The following is a 21,948-nucleotide window of genomic DNA, read 5'->3' as shown; positions in this document are numbered from 1 at the left end:
ATTGGTGAAGGATTTATCTGCCATGTTTCCTGAAGGAGGAGTATGTGATACAGTAGAATGAATTCCATAAAGTCAGCTTCTTCAAGTTTTGTGCTCAGACCATTTACGTTCTAGGAGCAGAACTTACAAACCTGGTTCAATTTGATAGCCTTGCTCGATTTTGTTCATGCCATTCCGTGAGTGGTTCTGACTGTGGTCATGGGCCGGAAGCCCGGAGGCTTGGCTGCTTCAGGATGAGCAAAGGTGATGGTGATTTTCCTTGTGAATTGGTCAAAGCCCTTTATTAGACAATGTTGTTTTGGGCCTTTAGCTCCTTTTAATATGCCCTCTATTTGGTTGGTTTGTAGTAGTGGGCTAGGATAGCAAGGCTGGACAGCCTTTTTTAGGTCGATGCCCCATTTGGCGAATATCTCCTTATACCGCCAGATCTGCGCGATAAAATAATTTTCAATAAACGTAGCAGTTGTGATTTCTTTTAACCCCCGGGCAAAGTACTTTTCTACGCTCGCGTAGTTTGCGAAGTTTTCGCTACCTCACACTACGCGAATTGCACATAGCATATCTTTATATGCAGATGATATTCTGCTTTACCTGATCTCTCCCAGTAAGTCACTTATTGTGATCTTCGATGTCCTGGCCTCCTTCGTGAGAAATTCGGGACTCTCAATCAACTGGGGTAAATAGTTGTTGATTGTATTGAGGGGAGATCCCCTTCTCCCTCTGCGAAACTGTCCCATACAGGTCAACACAGAAAGTTTCAAGTATCTGGGAGTCTTTGTCTCTCTGGTTCCCTCGGTTAGATCTCCTTCCCCTTGCAGAGGCTTAAAAGTGATATTGCCAACCGGAGGAAGCTTCCTCTTTCATTGTTGGGTAGGGCACCCCTCTTTAAAACGATGGCTCTGCCTCGTTTTCTCTACCCCTTGCAAAATACCTTGAATGTTGTGCCACCTGGTTACTTCCCTGGTACGAAGGAGGCATCGCCCTCCCGGATATCAAAATATACTATTGGGCCTCCCACCTGGCTGCGATTAACCATGGCACATATGGTCGAGTTGATGACCCTGGATATGCCATGGATAAATGGCTTCTTCCCGGGGGTCGGTATAGCAGGGCCTTGTACTCCCGACCGCAGAAACTGGCATTAACAGGGCCAACTAAACATACAGTTCAGATCTGGCATAATGCCACGAGTTCCCTGGGTTGGAGAGACAAACTGACCATGGCCACCCCGCTTTGGGACTCTGAGAAGCTAGGTAAGCTCTGGCGAACAGAAGATTTTGATAAGTAGGACCTTATAGGGATCAAAGCAAAACAAAAGGGGATGATGGACGGAGCTTTTGAGCAAATCAAACACTCAGCACCAGTCAACTGATCTGGGTTTAATCGATCACCATTCTTTAGCTCACTCAGCCGCCCCAGTTCAGACATGGCCATATGCAAATCAGTGTGACCCTGTGCCTCATTGGAACAGATCAGTTGACTGGGGGTGAGTGTTTGATTTGCTCAAACGCTCCGTCCATCATCCCCTTTTGTTTCACCTTATAGGGATCTTCACGTTCAAGGATATCTGGGGGAAGGGGAGGATTAAATAATTTGAGGAAATGCATGTGGAATATGAACTAACAAATGCCTTATACTTCCGCTATGTACAGGTCCGGCACTCGCTTCTCTCTGCACTGGGGATACAGAACCCCCAGAGGCTTCACCTCTGGAGGACAGGATACTTGATGGCCACCTTCCTGAAAAAACAATCTCCTTGATATATAAAAAAATAATCAACCACAGAGCTGATCCCCTTGAGGCGTTAAGGGACAAATGGCTGCAGGATGGGGTAGTGCTGGATGACGAAGATTGGCAGGCAGCAGTGTCATCCCCAAGGGAGGTCGCCATCCCAGCTCGCCTGAGACTGGTTCAGCTTAAGATTCCGCATAGGGTCTACATCACGGAACCCCGTCTGGTACGCATGAGACTGTCAGATATGGGGCTATGGAAACGTCAATGTGGGCTCACAGGTACCTTCATGCATATCATCTGGAAATGTGTACACGTCACCACATATTGGCGCAAAATACACAAAACACTACATAAGGTACTGGGGGTCTCCCTGATACCGGAGGCGAGGAGGTGCCTCCTAAACATATGGAAGCCTACCAACTTAAATACCTCACAGACGCAATGGGCTACTCTGGGCTTCATGTTAGCTAAAAGAAATATAGCCTAGTTATGGGGAGCGGAGCAACCTCCCACCCTGGAAGTGTGGGAAAACAATTTAGGTTGGTGTTTGTTTAGGGAGAAAACTACGTATCTTTTGAGGGGACGCCCTCGAAAGTGGTCACTGGTTTGGGGGCCCTGGAATCGTTACAGAGGAGAAATTTGTACGCCACCCAGAAATGCTTTCTTGATGACACCCCCTCCCTGTGAAGTTCCCTTGCATTTGTAGGTATGGTGCACCATGTGACCCCCTGATGTATAATCTGCAACTCTGAAGGAACTTCTGTAATGTGTTTTTTGCTGATGTTTTCTTTAACCACATGACTGCTGCCCCTATTTACCGCCGGTGCTGGGCCCCAATGTTAATGGGTGTGGTCATGACGGAAAGGTTCCGTCATGAGCACAGCTCAACCGATGCTCATGACGGAACGGTTCCGTCATGAGCATCGAAGGGGTTAATAAAAATAATTATTAAAATTAATTTGTTGCTAATGTTGCCATTAATTTTGCAATTATTGACTCCTTTTGTTTAGTTGTGGGGTGTATATAGATGTTCAATATTAGCAGGCTGTTGGAGGGCGAAACATCTAATTTAATACATAACATACAGGAGGAGTCATGGTCGATAATAGAAACTTGTCATAAGATATTTGTTGAAATGAAGATAGAGAGGCAACCTTTAGCTCTCCCATGCTTTGTATCTCTTTGGGCGGGGTCAAATATTCCTTGTAGCCTACTATTGGTGAAGGATTTATCTGCCATGTTTCCTGAAGGAGGAGTATGTGATACAGTAGGATGAATTCCATAAAGTCAGCTTCTTCAAGTTTTGTGCTCAGACCATTCACGTTCCAGGAGCAGAACTTACAACCCTGGTTCAATTTGATGGCCTTGCTCGATTTTGTTCATGCCATTCCGTGAGTGGTTCCGACTGTGGTCATGTGCCGGAAGCCCGGAGGCTTGGCTGCTTCAGGATGAGCAAAGTTGATGGTGATTTTCCTTGCGAATTGGTCAAAGCCCTTTATTAGACGATGTTGTTTTGGGCCTTTAGCTCCTTTTAATATGCCCTCTATTTGGTTGGTTTGTTGTAGTGGGCTAGGATAGCAAGGCTGGACAGCCTTTTTTAGGTCGATGCCCCATTTGGCGAATATCTCCTTATACCGCCAGATCTGCGCGACAAAATAATTTTCAATAAACGTAGCAGTTGTGATTTCTTTTAACCCTGGGCAAAGTACTTTTCTACGCTCGCGTAGTTTGCGAAGTTTGCGCTACCTCACACTACGCGAATTGCACATAGCATTTCTTTATATGCAGATGATATTCTGCTTTACCTGATCTCCCCCAGTAAGTCACTTATTGTGATCTTCGATGTCCTGGCCTCCTTCGGGAGAAATTCGGGACTCTCAATCAACTGGGGTAAATCCTTGTTGTTTGTATTGAGGGGAGATCCCCTTCTCCCTCCACGAAACTGTCCCATACAGGTCAACACAGAAAGTTTCAAGTATCTGGGAGTCTTTGTCTCTCTGGTTCCCTCGGTTAGATATGCTTAAATCTCCTTCCCCTTGCAGATGCTTAAAAGTGATATTGCCAACCGGAGGAAGCTTCCTCTTTCATTGTTGGGTAGGGCACCCCTCTTTAAAACGATGGCTCTGCCTCGTTTTCTCTACCCCTTGCAAAATACCTTGAATGTTGTGCCACCTGGTTACTTCCCTGGTACGAAGGAGGCATCGCCCTCCCGGGTATCAAAATATACTATTGGGCCTCCCACCTGGCTGCGATTAACCATGGCACATATGGTCGAGTTGATGACCCTGGATATGCCATGGATAAATGGCTTCTTCCTGGGGGTGGGTATAGCAGGGCCTTGTACTCCCGACCGCAGAAACTGGAATTAACAGGGATAACTAAACATACAGTTCAGATCTGGCATAATCCCACGAGTTCCCTGGGTTGGAGAGACAAACTGACCATGGCCACCCCGCTTTGGGACTCTGAGAAGCTAGGTAAGCTCTGGAGAACAAAAGATTTTGATAAGTAGGACCTTATAGGGATCAAAGCGAAACAAAAGGGGATGATGGACGGAGCTCTTGAGCAAATCAAACACTCACCCCCAGTCAACTGATCTGGGTTTAATCGATCACTATTCTTTAGCTCACTCAGCCACCCCAGTTCAGACATGGCCATATGCAAATCAGTCTGACCCTGTGCCTCATTGGAATAGATCAGTTGACTGGGGGTGAGTGTTTGATTTGCTCAAACGCTCCGTCCATCATCCCCTTTTGTTTCACCTTATAGGGATCTCCACGTTCAAGGATATCTGGGGGAAGGGGAGGATTAAATCATTTGAGGAAATGCAGGTGGAATATGAACTAACAAATGCCTAATACTTCCGCTATGTACAGGTCCGGCACTCGCTTCTCTCTGCACTGGGGATACAGAACCCCCAGAGGATCCACCTCTGGAGGATAGGATACTTGATGGCCACCTTCCTGAAAAAACAATCTCCTTGATATATAAAAAAATAATCAACCACAGAGCTGATCCCCTTGAGGCGTTAAGGGACAAATGGCTGCAGGATGGGGTAGAGCTGGATGACGAAGATTGGCAGGCAGCAGTGTCATCCCCAGGGGAGGTCCCCATCCCAGCTCGCCTGAGACTGGTTCAGCTTAAGATTCCGCATAGGGTCTACATCACGGAACCCCGACTGGTACGCATGAGACTGTCAGATATGGGGCTATGGAAACGTCAATGTGGGCTCACAGGTACCTTTATGCATATCATCTGGGAATGTGAACACGTCACCACATATTGGCGCAAAATACACAAAACTCTACATAAGGTACTGGGGGTCTCCCTGATACCGGAGGCGAGGAGGTGCCTCCTAAACATATGGAAGCCTACCAACTTAAATACCTCACAGACGCAATGGGCTACTCTGGGCTTCATGTTAGCTAAAAGAAATATAGCCCAGTTATGGGGAGCGGAGCAACCTCCCACCCTGGAAGTGTGGGAAAACAATTTAGATTGGTGTATGTTTTTTTATTGAGAAAACTACGTATCTTTTGAGGGGACGCCCTCAAAAGTGGTCACTGGTTTGGGGGCCCTGGAATCGTTACAGAGGAGAAATTTGTACGCCACCCAGAAATGCTGTTCTTGATGACACCCCCTCCCTGTGAAGTTCCCTTGCATTTGTAGGTATGGTGCACCATGTGACCCCCTGATGTATAATCTGCAACTCTGAAGGAACTTCTGTAATGTGCTTTTTGCTGATGTTTTCTTTAACCACATGACTGCTTCCCCTATTTACCACCGGTGCTGGGCCCCAATGTTAATGGGTGTGGTCATGACGGAAAGGTTCCGTCATGAGCACAGCTCAACCGATGCTCATGACGGAACGGTTCCGTCATGAGCATCGAAGGGGTTAATAAAAATATTTATTAAAATTAATTTGTTGCTAATGTTGCCATTAATTTTGCAATTCTTGACTCCTTTTGTTTAGATGTGGGGTGTATATAGATGTTCAATAATAGCAGGCTGTTGGAGGGCGAAACATCTAATTTAATACATAACATCCAGGAGGAGTCAAGGTCGATAATAGAAACTTGCCATAAGATATTTGTTGAAATGAAGATAGAGAGGCAACCTTTAGCTCTCCCATGCTTTGTATCTCTTTGGGCGGGGTCAAATATTCCTTGTAGCCTACTATTGGTGAAGGATTTATCTGCCATGTTTCCTGAAGGAGGAGTATGTGATACAGTAGGATGAATTCCATAAAGTCAGCTTCTTCAAGTTTTGTGCTCAGACCATTCACGTTCCAGGAGCAGAACTTACAACCCTGGTTCAATTTGATGGCCTTGCTTGATTTTGTTCATGCCATTCCGTGAGTGGTTCCGACTGTGGTCATGTGCGGGAAGCCCGGAGGCTTGGCTGCTTCAGGATGAGCAAAGTTGATGGTGATTTTCCTGGCGAATTGGTCAAAGCCCTTTATTAGACGATGTTGTTTTGGGCCTTTAGCTCCTTTTAATATGCCCTCTATTTGGTTGGTTTGTTGTAGTGGGCTAGGATAGCAAGGCTGGACAGCCTTTTTTAGGTTGATGCCCCATTTGGCGAATATCTCCTTATACCGCCAGATCTGCGCGATAAAATAATTTTCAAAAAACGTAGCAGTTGTGATTTCTTTTAACCCTGGGCAAAGTACTTTTCTACGCTTGCGTAGTTTGCGAAGTTTGCGCTACCTCACACTACGCGAATTGGACATAGCACAGTGCAAACACACGTAGCAGTCATTTTTTTTTAGCTCGCAGTCCTCAACGTCAAGTTGGTATCCGCGAGCGAGCAAAATTACAAGACTTTTTCCTCGTTCGCGATCAGCAACATCAAGTTGCCGATTGCGAGTGTGGAAAATAAACCTCCCGGCGAGATTCTCAACGAGGGGAGGTCAGGTTTCTCATTGCGAGTGGATGCATATGGTCGCGACCGCTCGCGATGAGAAGCTACCAGTCGCGTTGAGAAAGCTGCCGATCAAGTAGAAATCTACTTGAGCGGCAGAAAACAACCTCCTGCACTGTGCAAGATGTGGTTTGCACTGATTGCACAGTGCGGACAAGCATCCAGCCCTTGCAATCAGTGCTAACAGCATTTTGCACAGTGCACTACGCATTTCGCTTAGCTCGCATAGTGCAAAGTGCAATTTGCGTAGCTACGCGTAGCCCTGCTACGTGAACTACACCCAGGATTTATTTCTTTGCCGGTGGGGATAGGGTTTTGTTTGAACTCTATGCTTCTAAGTCACTGGTGTTGATTGGCTCAAGGGAGGAAGGGCTTTTAATAATTTTAGTAGTACACTTCTCTTGAGAACGTCAGGTGTTCCCCTTGAGGCATAAAGGGGAATACCATTTATTTTGTAGTTCTTATTTAAAAGATCGAATCACGATTCATTATCTGAGTGCCTTTCAGTATCTATATCGACCGTAGTGAGCTCCAAGTAATTTGAGGTCTGGTTCAGAGAGCCACGTGTGTTATATTGTGGATGTGTTTCGAAGCTCATTACGGTATTTGCTTTGTTGCTACCCGGAATTGTCTAATTTTTATTTCACGGTTGTGTCTCTCTTCTCTAGCATTAAGTTTGGGCAAGCTAGCCTCCTGGGGGCAGGTGAGGCTAATTTCGGTCGTTTTGCCCCTTGATGTGGATGTGGTTTTCATGGGATGGGTGGCCTGAGATATTGAGTTACTTTTCTCTTGCCTAGCAATAGGTTTGAATATGTTGTATATGTTTGCTTGCGGAGATTTTTCCAGTGTATGGTGATATTGACTGCGAGAGGCCCTGGGTGAGTTAGATGGTAGAGTGGTGTACTGATTGCTGCGTCTGTGATAATTTGGATTACATTGCTTTCACTTTTGTTCCTATCATGCTCAATGGGAGCGAAAGTTACTTTAGATACCTGACCAATTTGTTTACTTTTTCTGGCCTTTCTCAGGAGTTTTCTCTCCCACTTGGTTAATAGGGTTGTTATTAGTGTTTGCCTTACCGGTGATTGCATACATTGGTCAGTAGACAATGTGGCTGGTACTCCTAAATTTTCGGGATTACTTGGTGATTTTGATGTAAATGGGCTTGCCTGTATTGGCGCTAGATCAAGTCACATTTCTCTTGTGTTTAGCCCCCTGGAAGACCTAGGGCATGCATGGTCCTCTTCCATGGTACGTCTTATTCTTGTTCAGCTGGTGTTGCAATCTTGAATGGGGCATCTCTAGTTGCCCGCAATAATTCTGACATTAAGGATGGAACAGCTGCTAGTTATTTGGGTGCAAGGTCAAGGACACGCTTGATATGTTGTTTCCCGGTCTCACTGCACCTTCATAATCATCTTTTGAAAGCTGTGCAGCTTTTGTTCGACCCCCTGGACATAAATCACTAGGATGTTTAGGAGATCTACTTGGGTGTCTAGCTTTTCTGCGTGGTAGATCATTGCTTTTCCAAAACTGATGATGTTGGTGAGCTTATTGGTTCTGCTGGGGGTGAACAAACTCATTTTTCCTGATGGGATAGGCGGATGGGTGATGGGTAGTCCAAGGGACCAAGGATCCTGTGAAGTTGTTCCTTTTTCTGTGAAAGAAACGAAGACAGAGTTTTGGGGTTTGATTTGGTATAACCACATCATTTGAAGTGCTGAAAATCATGGCCAGGTTGATATGCCTTTTCCAATGAGAGGAACAATAAATCCGAATTGTCATACTTGTTGACATTTGATTTGGTGAAGCCCGACTCATCTAAGAGTGGAGCAGCCGTGAGCGTATGTGTGTCACCAAAGGGGGTGAGAATTTTTGAGTTCATTTGATTTATTAGATCATCCTTGTCCACTTCATTTCTAGGTGATATTTGGTGCTGCTGCAGTTGAGGTTGCGATAGTAGTTGCTGCTGCATGTTTATAAGAGGCGAATGACTGTGAATGAATCCCTCAATGGCTTGAAGGTTATGTCTTTGGCAGGGATCAGAAGAGTGAGGAGTGTTGGTTATTAACGGTTGCGAGGCTAGCATTTCTCTGTTTGAGGCATGCTGAACTTCTGTTCCCATATCCTGGGGTCCTTTCCCATTATTCTCTCTGCACTTATTGCTACTATCACTTAGGAGGTTCATATTGGACTTGCTTTGAATGTCTGTAATGATGTTGCTTGAGTTGATATCTTTGGACACCTTTACATCATTGTGTCCTCATTTTTCTCGATAATTTTAATGCCTACTTTTAGGAAGTCTGTAATCAACGCCCACTTGCTGCTATTTGGGAATGAGTAATGCCTGGTTTATGCCATTAAAATGCCTTTCTCGTTTACTTTGTTGGCATGTAGAACTGACTCAGTAACTTTTCATGGGACGGTTAGCTTGGTAGTCACCGTTGCTGAAGTTACTGTGGTTACTGAAACAGCAGTGATTGCTATGGTTGAAGCTTCAGGGCCAAATGGCCCTTCTTTATTTGGTGTCCTTTACTCTGTAAGGTACTTTCCCCTGGTGTTATTCTGGGTGATTTACCGGTGTGGTCGGTGGCCATGGCCAGAAACCCTCCTCATCCCTATCCTTATCCTTTTTGGTTTTAACTTGAATTCTTTTGTCTTTTTCCCCCTTCTTGTGTCATGTGAAATTAGTTCTCACCGTCTCAATGGGTTGTGGCTACTTGGAGACACCCAGAAGCGATCCAGAGACCGCAGTCCAAATCAGGGAGTGTAAGTCAGTGAGCGGCGTACTCGGGGAGCAATTGAACAAATGAGCACTTGGCGGCTAGGGGAATTAATAAATTAGATCAATCGAGCCAGCCAGCCGTGAGGTGTTGGCAGAGTGAAGGCGGAGTGATAGTGGTAATGGTGCACTAGTCGGTGGCAATGGCGGTATAATGGCAACTGTTGAAGCGTGGTGGGGAGCGGAGGAGCCTTGGTGGGGACACAGGCGGGGGTTTTGAAGAGCATGAGACGTGAGAGGAGGGCACACTTGGGTTCCGCAGGCCGCACCCAAACTAGTTGGGCCGCTTCCGTGGACACACCTGAGCACTTCACTCTGCAGCCCCTGCTAAGCGAGGCCGCACTCCCGCACTCGTTGGCGTACTCACCCTTGCATGCTCTCACTGCACCTTACTTGCACTTCGCTTGCCTTTCCGATGCTTTTCCGGTCCTTGCAAAGTCCTCCGCAGTCCTCTGCAAAAGCCTTGGAGGTCCCGCTGACTCCTACTCCGATCCGACCGGCACGGTCCCACCTCACTCCTCCTCCTCACGTTCATAAAGGAGAACTGTAAAAAGTAATTTGTTATGTGGTTCATATATCTTCCACCTCTATGCGGTTACAACAAGAGTCTACTTAAAGAATTTTTTGATTTGATCAGTTTCACATAGTCTATATTAAATACAAAACAATACATTTCATATGGGTCCCTATAAACTACAGCCAAATGTTTGCAGACAATCTAATAACCAGAAAAAGTGACTTTCAGTATTACTAACCAGTACAAATATAGAACCCCAAATAGTTATAAATGCAGTTTTATTTCTAATGCAATAAAACTAGGACTAGCACATTATGCTGCAATACGTTTGTCAAGTTATATAGTATAATAAACACAACTGTCAACCATAGTCCAAGATAAATATGAAAAAACAAGAACACTGCTTAGAAACACTAATCACTACCTTTTCACATGCAATATCATGCGAAAAGACTTCCACATTCAGGAACAGCCAGATGACCACTCCCCTGCACCAGCAATCTCCAGCTCAAGTAATCCACATCACCATGAGCCAGAAACTTAGAAGCATTCAAACATTACTAATCAAGTCACCATCTGTTTCCACACCCAGCATTTTGGGAAATATGTTACTTGGAGAGAAGTCTCAACCAACACAAAGATGAAAAAAAATACATTTTTTATAAAAAATTAAATGCATTTGGGATCCCCTCAGAAACCCCACATTAGCCAGAAACTTGCATGAATTTGAATATCACTGATCAAGTCACCATCTGCTTCCACACCCTGCATCTTGAAAAAATATGTAAGTTGGACAGAAATCCCAACAAACGCAAACACATATATGATCATAAAATACATTTATTTTTTAAATGAAAAGTGTTCAGAGTCCCCTCATGCAACCCACATGCCTATTAGACATTACGCACAGAGATCAGGGGCTCCACAAAGCCTAAATAATCACCATGTCATTAACCTAAATAGTACTTCCCGTCACCCACTCAATCAGCCAGAAACCGTAGCGGGCATCCGAAACTAAATGCAATCCAGTCAAGCAAATCGATATGCCACAGGGACGAAGTGCACAAAATTAAATGTAGCACTCGCTTTTATATGGCATACTGATATGTGACCGAGAGGAAGTGCACAAAAATAAGTGTACAAAATATTCTTACATATCGCCCACAGCAAAGAATTGGCCAAAGGCAGATATCTCGAAAAAGAAGCAGAGGTAACAAATAGTATTGCAAGATTTACCGTTATTATGATAATCTGTTAAAATAACTGCTCAACAAAAACAAAAGACCATCATGAGTGTAATAGGTGAAATGAGGGGACCCTCATGAAACTGCCCCACCAATGGCGTAACTAGCATGAACTTCTCCTTATCTAATAAGACACACCAGAAATGATTGCCATAACACAAACCCACAAATAAACACTCTAAATCCTCGCATAATCATCACATATGTTCATATCAATAGATCGGAGGAAGATGCGATGTACATGAGAGTAAATATACATAGTGGCAGAATCATCTTCACACAGATTAAAAATAGGGTTTATGCATTTGTCACTGTTTGTAAAAAAAATATAAAATGAGACTTACTATTCTCACAAACACATTAAAATCATTCTGGCAGTCCTTTACTAAAACCTATGTGACCACACACTCAATAGAATTTAATAAAATCACGTTACATAGAATGGCAAAAACAAAACAATAGATTACAGGCATTGATACTTCTGTCCAACTCACATATTTTCCCAAAATGCAGGGTGTGGAAACCGATGTTGCTCATTGTTATCAAAGATATGTTTTCAGACTGTCTATTTAAAAAAATAATTGATTTAAATGTTTAGCTATGCCTGATGTGTGTTCGTCATTGTTCATTTGATATTTTGATTCAAAATATACGTTTAATTGGTATTCATACTATAATGTGTGTGTTTTTCTTTTTGGGGTTTCATCTTATTGAAATTCGTTCTCCCAACTGATTTTGATGTATTAGGATTATGTTTCCATGTTCTGTGTTCTTATTTTTTAACCTATGTTTTTTGTGCTTTGTATTGTTTTGCTTCAAGTATACATTTGAATTCTCTGTGCAGTGTATGTGGTTTATGTCAGTGTCTGTATGTTTTTCAACAGCCCTCAAAAAATCCCGATGTGTAATGGATGAAACGCATTGGCTGTGTCCATGTCCATATTGCATTTTTCAAGACGGAGATGAAGAATGAACTTTTTAATACTGTGCATTGCGGAATACAAAGCTCTTTGATGTAATGAATCGATTTGGCTGATTGGCTTCTTTATAAAAGTTTGATTCCCTGGAATTGTACAGTTATCAACTTTTCTTTGTTTTGGATTTTTCTAATGTGTTCTTATTTTTAGTTAAGGTGAAACAAGTGACCTTCTTCAGACTGAAATATATTGAGTAATCCTCCTTTATTACATTGTTTTATACTCTCCTGGGCACTGCTGGAGAATCGCAACCTACACTTAGAGGTGAAATGTGTCCCTGTATGACATGAACAACATGTGGAGATATCATCTCCCAACTTCATTATCTCCACTTCTTACTCTATGGCAGAGAGCATATTCGCTGTTAACAACTACAGTGGTCATACATTCTAAATCGCTCTTATGGTGCAATGTGACCATTACTGTAGACGGTGAACAAATTTGATGTATACTGTTGAAAAATCTCAAAATACTGCACCTTGATGACATGCTCCATGACTGATCCTGAAGACCTTTCCTGAGATTAGCCATGACTATTCCAAAACTCATCAGATTTGATGTACAATGTCATAACTGTTCTTGTAAACAATATTATTTTACATGGCATGAGTGAGGTAATCTGAAATGGGTTGAAGATGGTGTGAGTTATAGTTAATGTAGCATGGCTTGCAAGTTGAATACACTGTGCACAGAGGTGCGCAAATAATATTAATTTGAATGTTTTGCATAAATTATAAATAAAGGTATACGTATAAGGTTAGAAATGTACATTTTCTGTACTTTTGTTTCCAGCTAAAGTATAAATAAAGCTATATTACCTTAAACGTTAAGCATAAATCATAAATTTAAAGAATATCTAAAACTTTAGCTTTTCGAATGTCTGTGTCTTTTAACTTTGGTTTGTAAAGAATGAATACATAAGATTTTCCGAACTATAATAAAGTTTTATGTATTTTTAATATATATATATTTTAAATTGTAGAGTTTATTGTCATCAAAGGGCATGTCATTGATAGGAGATTGCTAGACTATAGTAGAGGAGAGTGTTGCACAGTGCAGTGTCATAGAGTATAGTGTCATAGAGTGGAGTAGAGTGGTGTGTTGTAGAGTGGCGTGGAGTAGGGCAGAATGTGGCATAGTGATTTGGCATACGATAGAATAGCATACAGTGGGGATGTGTGGACTAGAGTAGCATACAGTGGAGTTGTGTGCAGTAGAATAGCGTACATTTGTGTGGTGAAGAGTGAGAATGCGTAGAGCAGGTGTCTCCAAACCGGTCCTGGAGGGCCGGATCCATGCCAGATTTTTAAAATAACTACATGTATCTCAATGGGGATATCCCAAAAATCTGGCAAGGATCCGGCCCTCCAGGACGGTTTGGAGACCCCTGGCATAGAGTGTAGTGTGGTAGAGTTTAGTAGCATACAGTGTAGTAGCATTGAGTGCAATGGCAGAGAGTGGAGCGGCATACAGTGGAGAGAGATACGGTGTAGTGGCAAACAGAACAACAGCATAAAGTGGAGTGGCATAGAGTCGAGTGGCGTAGAGTGGAATCTCATATAGTGGAGTGTCATATAGTGGAATAGTGTATAGTGGAGGGACGTACAGTGGAATCATGTACATTGTAGTGGGGATAGTCGAGTTGTGTATAGTGGAATAACAGAGTGGAGTAGCATAGAGGGACTAGATTAGAGTGCAATGGTGTAGAAGCGGGTGGAATAAAGTGGAGTGGCACAGAGTAGAGAGGGTTGGTGAGGGTTGGTGAGAGTGGCGTAGAGTGTAGTGTCATACAGTGCAGTGACATACAGTGGAATACAGTAAATTAAGTGGCGCACTGTGGAGTGACACAGAGTGAAATACCATAGAATAGAGTAGCGTACTGTGGAGTTGAATACAGCAAAATAGTGTGGAGTGGATAGGTGTACAGTGTAGTAGTATACTGTGCATCGCTTACAGTGGAGTGTGTTATACAGTGGCATACAGTGGAATAGCTTGGAGTGTAGTGGTACAGTGGAGTGTTCTAGAGTAGACAGGCGCAGAGTTGAGTTAGGTACCGTATAGCGGCATAGAGTGGAATAGCATAGAGTGTAGTGGGGTAGATTCATGTCCACTGGAGTGGCATACAGTGAAATAGTCTGCACTGGAGTGTGTTAGAGTAGTTTGGCATAGAGTGGAATAATGTAGAGTGGAATAGCTAAGAGTGGAGTGGTGTATATTGGAGCAGCATACAGTAGAGTATCATTATTAGACATGTCAGCCTTAGGGTGGTCTTCCCCCAAACCCTTTGCTTTCACCCCTCCAATTTTTGCTGATCTTGTTTTTGTAGGCCTTGGGACACTGAGCACTTTACCACTGCAACCCAGGGCAAAAGTACTTGAGCTCTCTCTCCTAAACAGCGTAGATTTGGCTTACACCGATTAACAATTGTAATCTAATTCTAAGTCCCTAGTAAATTGGTACTCAAAATACCCAAAGTTTCTAAATTAAATGCTACTAGTGGGCCTGCAGAACGTATTGTGCCACCCACTTAAGTAGCTTTCAGGTCTCAGGCCTGTCATTGCAGCCTGTGTAAGCAGTTTTAACTGCCATTTTGACCTGATGAAATGAACCATTTCAGTTCACAACAAGCTATCCTCCCACCCTCCATTTATTACTTTCATATGGCTTCATCATCGTGCCCTGAGATACCTTTTAATATTTATATTATGGACCCTCAGACACCCAAGCAGATCAGGAAATACTGGACTCTGATTGATTGGAGATGCAGCAGAGACTGGTTAATCCGGATCATAAAAATCCAAACTAACAAGGACTTCCTGAAAATACAGCTTAAAATGGGAGTATATAGAAAGAAACTAGATGAGGTGAACAACTAGATTTCAAGATATAAGGAATTCCTGACACAAAGTAAAATCATAAAACTACAAAAAGATGTCAAAACGTTTCCCATACCATGGTGTACCCATAGACAACTGATGTGTACATAGAACAAGGGAAAGAGAAGTTATCCTTGCAAACAGGAATCCTGAGTGATAATTGAACTAATTCAGACTCAGTTGGAGGTACCAGAAACAGTTCCAGTGGTAGCATCAGGAACAGGGGGGGCCAATGATGATGGAGGTGGTGTCAAAAAAGATACTCATCCCCTTCTTAGCATCCTCTACCCCTACTTTCAGAAATATACTTTCGGCCTATACCCTATGGCCCAGCCACAACAATGACGCATCCTTTTTATCCTACTACTTGTCCTTTTTTAGGACACATCAATTGGAAAGGAAGAAAAACAGATTGAAAGGTAAAATGGGAAGAACAGGGCGGCTTCACAACCAGGAGCAAAACTCAGGAGCAACAATCCCAACCAGGGACAAGCAACATGTAGACCTAGTAGTTAACTTGACACCTCCTACATTCAGTGAAAAAGAAATGACGGCCTTAAACAAAGGGTTGGGCTTTACCCACAATAAAAGAGCAAAAAAATTCTCCTCATGATGTGAAATAGCAGAGTTTTTCAAGAGAATTTGCCTTAAAGCTTTCTTTTTCTGAGTCTCATGAAATCATGAATAAAACGAGACATTTCCTTCTCACAAAGAAATCCTTTATCCTTCCTCCCACAAACACTACACCCTAAGAAGTCATAGCTTTTGAGCAAGCAGTCACTAAAGATGTAGAAACCTTAAACAACTTTACCTCCCAAGAACAGAATGCTCTTTTCAAGTTCCAATCCAGAGAGGATAAAGTAATCATACTAGCTGATAAGGGAGGGGCAATAGCAATTCAAACCATGAAAGACTACAGGGCAGCATGTGTAACTTTGGGAGAAAGGCATTTACAAAGATGACACTCTTTTAGTTCCCTCTCCACTTGCTCTTCTAAGCATGGGAACCAAAGTAAGGGCCTTAGTTCGAGTATGGTGGTCCTCCTGTCAGCCCGTCACTGCCACACTGACAGGAGGCCCACCGAGCCCAATGAACAACCGCCCGCCCACTGAATTAGAACTGTAATCTATGAAGGGTGGTGCTGCAGCGGGTTCATAGGTGAGCCTTAATGCAAATGCTGCTTTTACAGTGCCTGCAGCATGTTCCTGCACGGTGTGGCATGCTTGCCACACTATGCAGGAACTGGAGTGACTTGAAGTGGGTCATAAAATCTGCCGCCCTGCATACCCCCCCAGGAGTCCCCTTAGTTGCCTCTTCACCACTCTTTTCATGGCAGACTCACCACCACAAAAGTGTTGGTAGACAGGCAACATATATTATGCATGACATTGATGCAGCAGCACTACCAGCATATTGATGCCTCCTTCTGCTGCACAACCGCTGCAGGATCCTGGATCCCTGGGAGATGCAGAGGTCCTGTGGCTGTCGGACTGCCACACTCAGAATACTGCAGCCGGACCTGCGTTTGTGGCAGAGGCCTGACCGCCATTGTGAGTATGGCAGCCCTCTGAACCGCCATACTCATAATAAGGTCCTTGGTCTCTTAGTGCTCTTTTGGTGCCTACTATGCCATGAGGCCCTCCATTAGCCAATTCAATGACTTGCTGTCTTAGGCTTAGTATGACAGTTTGTGAGCCTCTCAATGCAACAGCTGCTTGGTAATGAACAGTTCATCCTGCACATTTTTTAATTTTTACATTCAATTTTGTCATCAAAAGGCCGATTATGCTTCTTCCATGACTGAATTGAAATTTTGTCTTTGAGGTTAAGCATGGTCTTACCAGCATTTGTAGCAGCAATGATCTGTTGAACGGATAGGGCTGCTAGATGCTGGATCTCACAATGAAGTTAATGCACTTCTCAACTGTTTTGGATGTCACACTCTGCCGTTGTAAAAGTACTCTTGAAAATTAATCAGCTGTGTTCTGTTCTTTACCCCACTTTAGCACAATTGCATTGTAATACTCATGCAGTAACAATACCCACCTCTCAATGTAAGGGAGTATCTTGCCTTTTGATTTTCCGAAAATATAGAACAGGGCTTAGTGATTTGTAATGATGGTGAAATGTTTTCTCTCTAGCAACACATGAAAATGTTCACAGGTCCAGACTATAACCAGACTCTCCTTTTCTGGCTGAAAATAGGCACGTTCTGGCCAGACAGACTGGCCAGACAGACTTCGACTGGCTTAGGTCACAATGTGTCTCTGAGCATTCAGGTGACCATTATGTTAAGCAAGGATTGCCCTCTGCCCCACTGGGCTCACATTGACTGTGATCGCAGTTTGTAACTTGGTGACAAAATAGGCCATGTCGGTTGCATTTACAATTGCTAGTTATAAGTTCAAATCTCTCATTGGTTTTCAAAGAAGCATAGAAATACAGACATATACCTTATATACATTCCTTGGGCTGATGAGGATTCATATGAACTTGAGGGCAAGGAGATGAACCAGGGAAGGGGAAGAAATGAGAAAAGCCTTATGGAAAACAGGTGAGTCTAGTCCAACGTTATGAGGGGTGCAAAGTAGAAGGGGAGGGGATAGTGAGAGATTGGAAGGGAATAGAAAACAGTTCAACAGGTCTAGCCACTTTGAAGAAACAACAGCATAAGGTGGCGAGAGATTGTAGGAGTTTCAGTGAGCTCTTTCTCAGTCACTCTTGGAGATTCTCCATGGTTGTGAGTAAAAGTATGTGTAGGTATGCCAAACTGATGAATTCCCGGAAGATCCCTGCAAAGAATCATATGGATGGACCCCATGTCTTGTTAAATTGTGAGAGTCTGTGATCCGCCACTGTTGCCACTTTTTCCATGCCTAATAAGCCTCATAGCTTATGTAGCCAATCTGTGTGCATTGGTACTGTCTCTGTGCCTCTCTTCGACAAGAGGACTTGCTTAGCCACAAAGAGAGCTGGGGTTGAAGCTTTCTCTGTCGGTTATCGCAGAAGGTATGTCAGGGCATTAGGGAGCCTTAACAGGAAACTTAGGGTCACCTGTGTAGGACATATCATTCATATCGGCTAGCACCTCTGTCCAACACCAGTGTATTTTAGGGCAGTGCTAGAGAAGGTGGGTTAACCTGCTTGGGTGGCCGAAATTGCACGAACAGTTATCAGTAGTTCCATGTTTCCATTCTAGCCACTCTTGGTCAGGTGCTGTACCAGTAGTTTATCAATTTAAAAATAGTTTCTTTCCCGGAAGCACCATAGGTGGAGGTGCAGGTTCTGCATAAAATGTCGGCCAATCCCTTGGGACTTATTTTGCGCTCACATTCAACCTTCCATCTCCTCTGGAAAGGAGTACTATTTGTGGCCAACGGGGTATTTTGAAAGTTGCAAATATCACAGAGAAGTCTCTTGTCATTGCGGTGGGTGAGGAGACATTTCTCAAATGGCATACATGATCTGTTAGCATGAGGACACACTTGGGTGTTTGTTATGTTACCCAGTGTTGGATGGTAACACACAACCTGTACTCACCACCCAGCACACTATAATTGCTTTGGATTTGGGGGAAGTGCATAAGGCCACTGTGGTAAGAGAGTTCCCTATCCGTTTGCAATTAGGGCAGCCATAATGGGTGTTGCTGGTGAGATAAGGGTGGAAATCCTCTTTGCATTTTAACCCTATCCCATGTTCCTATGGTGGCCTGAACTACTGGAGAAACATAGGGCCCGATTCACAAAAGTAATCTGAGACAAAATCCTAACTATACGACTTTCGGTATTCACAAAGGGCATTTAGTAGTACTAAAGTTAGGATTGTGTCTCAGTTAAACTTAAGTTTTGGTCTTAAGTTTAGACCAAAACATAAATTTAACTTGCACAAAATCCTAACTTTACTACTCCTAAATGCCCTTTGTGAATACTGAAAGTTGTAAAGTTAGGATTTTGTCTCAGATTACTTTTGTGAAACGGGCCCATTGACCCCAGGTGGATGGTGGTTTTTAAGCAGCCAGGGGATTTTCTATATATGTATTCAGTCAATCACTTGATCAATAAGCACCAGTGATTTTCGATGTGTTTCCTGATCTATTCCACTATATATCTTAGTTAGGCTGCTTGGTTATAACAGATCATATAGGGAATGCCACAGACGACCTTACTGTTAAGTAAGCCTGCTTCTTGGCCATTCGTGTCTTCCTTCCAGTAGTTCAAATATAAGTTTCAATCAGTGTCTGGGGTTTCTCAATGATGCCTCAAGAGATAGTAGGGGGAGGGTGTGCATGACATAAAGAATCTTGGGAAGGAGTGTCATCATACAGCCACTATCCTATCCAGCCATGAAATTATGCCTCCCTTCCAAAACTGTATGTCAGAGTGAGCTGTACAGTAGATGTGAAGTCAATAGCCCATGAGAAGGGGAAGAGGCGCTCCAGATGAAGCTTATCATTTTCTGGGATGTTAACATTAAGGGTCTGGGATTTCTGTGGACTAACCTTGAAGCGCGAAGCTTTGCCAAAGAGCTCTAGCTTCTGCATAGCGAGGGTTATGGCTGTTTGGGGTTGAGTGAGTGTAATCATTACATCATCGACTCGCAATGCAATTTTATGTTCCTGGCCACCCATGGTGATACCTGTAATTTTGGAATGCTGGCATACCTGTTAAGCAAAGGGTTCCATGTACAGGGCAAAGAAGATAGGAGATAAGGGGCAGCCCTCTCTGGTATGCAGTGCACAATCTCATGTTTTATTCTTTTGAAGATTTGAGCAGTCTCTGTCAAGTCTCCCAATGGGGCACTCACAGTAGCAACTGAGAAATAACTGACCATGTATAAAAAGGATCACATCATGGTGACATCTTGTGAGGGGACAGGTAGCTAATAGTGTTTGCACTTTGTCTGGGTCAGGAGTAATTCTTCCATTAAACAATATGTGCCCAAAGAATTTGAGTTTGGCTGTGAGAAACTCAAAGTTTATTGCGTTTAAAGTGGGTCCTACATCAGAAAGTAACTCACACACTTGCATAGGAGCCAGCGACGGCCCGTGGAGGGAGTTACGGTGGGGCAGGAGGGCGGGGAGGGGGAGGGGCAGGGCGGAGGTTGCTAAAAACCGGCATATGGATAATTGCAGGTAAGTAAACAATTTAATTAATAAAACGAATTTCGTAGCTCGCACTGCATTGCATTTTGCGATGCAAGGCGCACTACGAAATTCGTTTTATTAATTAAATTGTTTACTTACCTGCAATTATCCATATGCCGGTTTTTAGCAACCTTCACTCTGCCCCTCCCCCTCCCCCTCCCCGCCCTCCTGCCCCACCGTAACTCCCTCCACGGGCCGTCGCTGATAGGAGCCTTGTCATGCTCCTTTTTCTTTGTTCCAAATACCTGTCATCACTGTAATTAACTCCTTTGGTGCTCCTGATGGAATAATTCTGTCATGAGCACCAGTGCTAGTGTGCTCATGATGGAACCATTCTGTCATGTGCACATGAGCACTAAATCCCTCTGATGCAAACAGCAGAGGGATGTCTTTTTTTTGGCCTTGGGAGGTGGGAAAGAGCTTCCCCAAACTCTGAAGCTTTTTTAAAATTTCCAATATAATGACAATTATGCACATTGCGCACTGACATCATTACATTGAAAATGAAACTAAAACATATTTTCAGTTACACTGTTTTGGTGCTTGTGGGGTTATCTCAGCCCCTGCGAGCACTGGAACATACATGAGAGGTATTGTTGGAAAGGGAAGAATCTCCCCTTTCCAATGGTTCCGCTCCCAAGTGGATCCCTCCTTGGGGATCACCCCAGGAGAGCATTCCCCAAGCAGGGATTCACCCACTAGGCACCAGGGAAGGGGAGCCGCCCCTTGGGCAAGGATCTTTGCTGCCCACACTGAAAATGGGCATATACAGGGTTTCTGCCCCCACTGGGGGCATATGGGGGCAGTAGCCCCAATCTGGCCCCGGGCGGGGCAGAAAGCACCCTAGACACCAGGGATTATTTTTCTATAGATCAGGGGTGGGGGCTGTCCAGAATGGGCATGTCAATGCCCCGACCCTTCCCCTCAAAAATGCAAAAGTCTCCCAGGGAGACAGATGGGGCAATAGGCTCATATTTGTCACCCGCCGGGGGACGAAAGCCCACTAGGCACCAGGTATTCGTTTTTTTATACGTAGGGGTGGGGCTGCCCAGAAAAGGACTGCGAATACCCCCCATAAAATAACCACAGTGTGTCTTCCCCACAGGAGGCAGGTCAGAGAAATAGCCCTTTATTTGCTCCCCAGGGGCATAAAGCTCACTAGGCACTAGGGCTTTTGTTTTAAAAGTTCAGGGGTGGGGGCTGGCCAGAATGGGTACGCCAATGCCCCCACCCCCCTCAAAAAATGCCAAGGACGCAGATGAGGCAATAGCTTCTGGTCTGCCCCGGGGGAACCCACAAGGCACGCCAGATTAGTTTTCTTTTGTATGTGTAGGGGTGGGGGCTGCCCAGAATGGGCATGCCAATGTCCCCACTCCAAAAACTTTGACAGAGACTTTCTGCACCCGGGAAGCAGATGGGAGCAATAGCAACCTATCTGCTCCCCGGGGGGGGGGTGGGGGAGGGGGGACAGAAAGCCCACTAGGCACAGGGGATTTTTTTTATAAAGATCAGATTGGGGCTGTCCAGAATGGACTTGCTAATGCCTCCAGCCCCCCAAAAAATGCCACAGTATTTCTGCCCCCCAGGAGGCATTTGGGGGCAATAGCCCCTGATCTGCCTCCAGTGGTTGGGAGAAAGCCCACTCAGCAAATGGGATTATTATTATTTTTATACATAGCTGGGGGGGCAGCCCAAAATGACCGCGCCAAAGCCCCCACCCCCCAAAAACTTACCTCAGTCTTTCTTCCCACG

The sequence above is a fragment of the Lissotriton vulgaris genome, chromosome 1_1, assembly GCF_964263255.1.
Source record: "Lissotriton vulgaris chromosome 1_1, aLisVul1.2, whole genome shotgun sequence".
Classification (NCBI taxonomy): domain Eukaryota; kingdom Metazoa; phylum Chordata; class Amphibia; order Caudata; family Salamandridae; genus Lissotriton; species Lissotriton vulgaris.
This window is presented reverse-complemented; position numbering follows the sequence as displayed.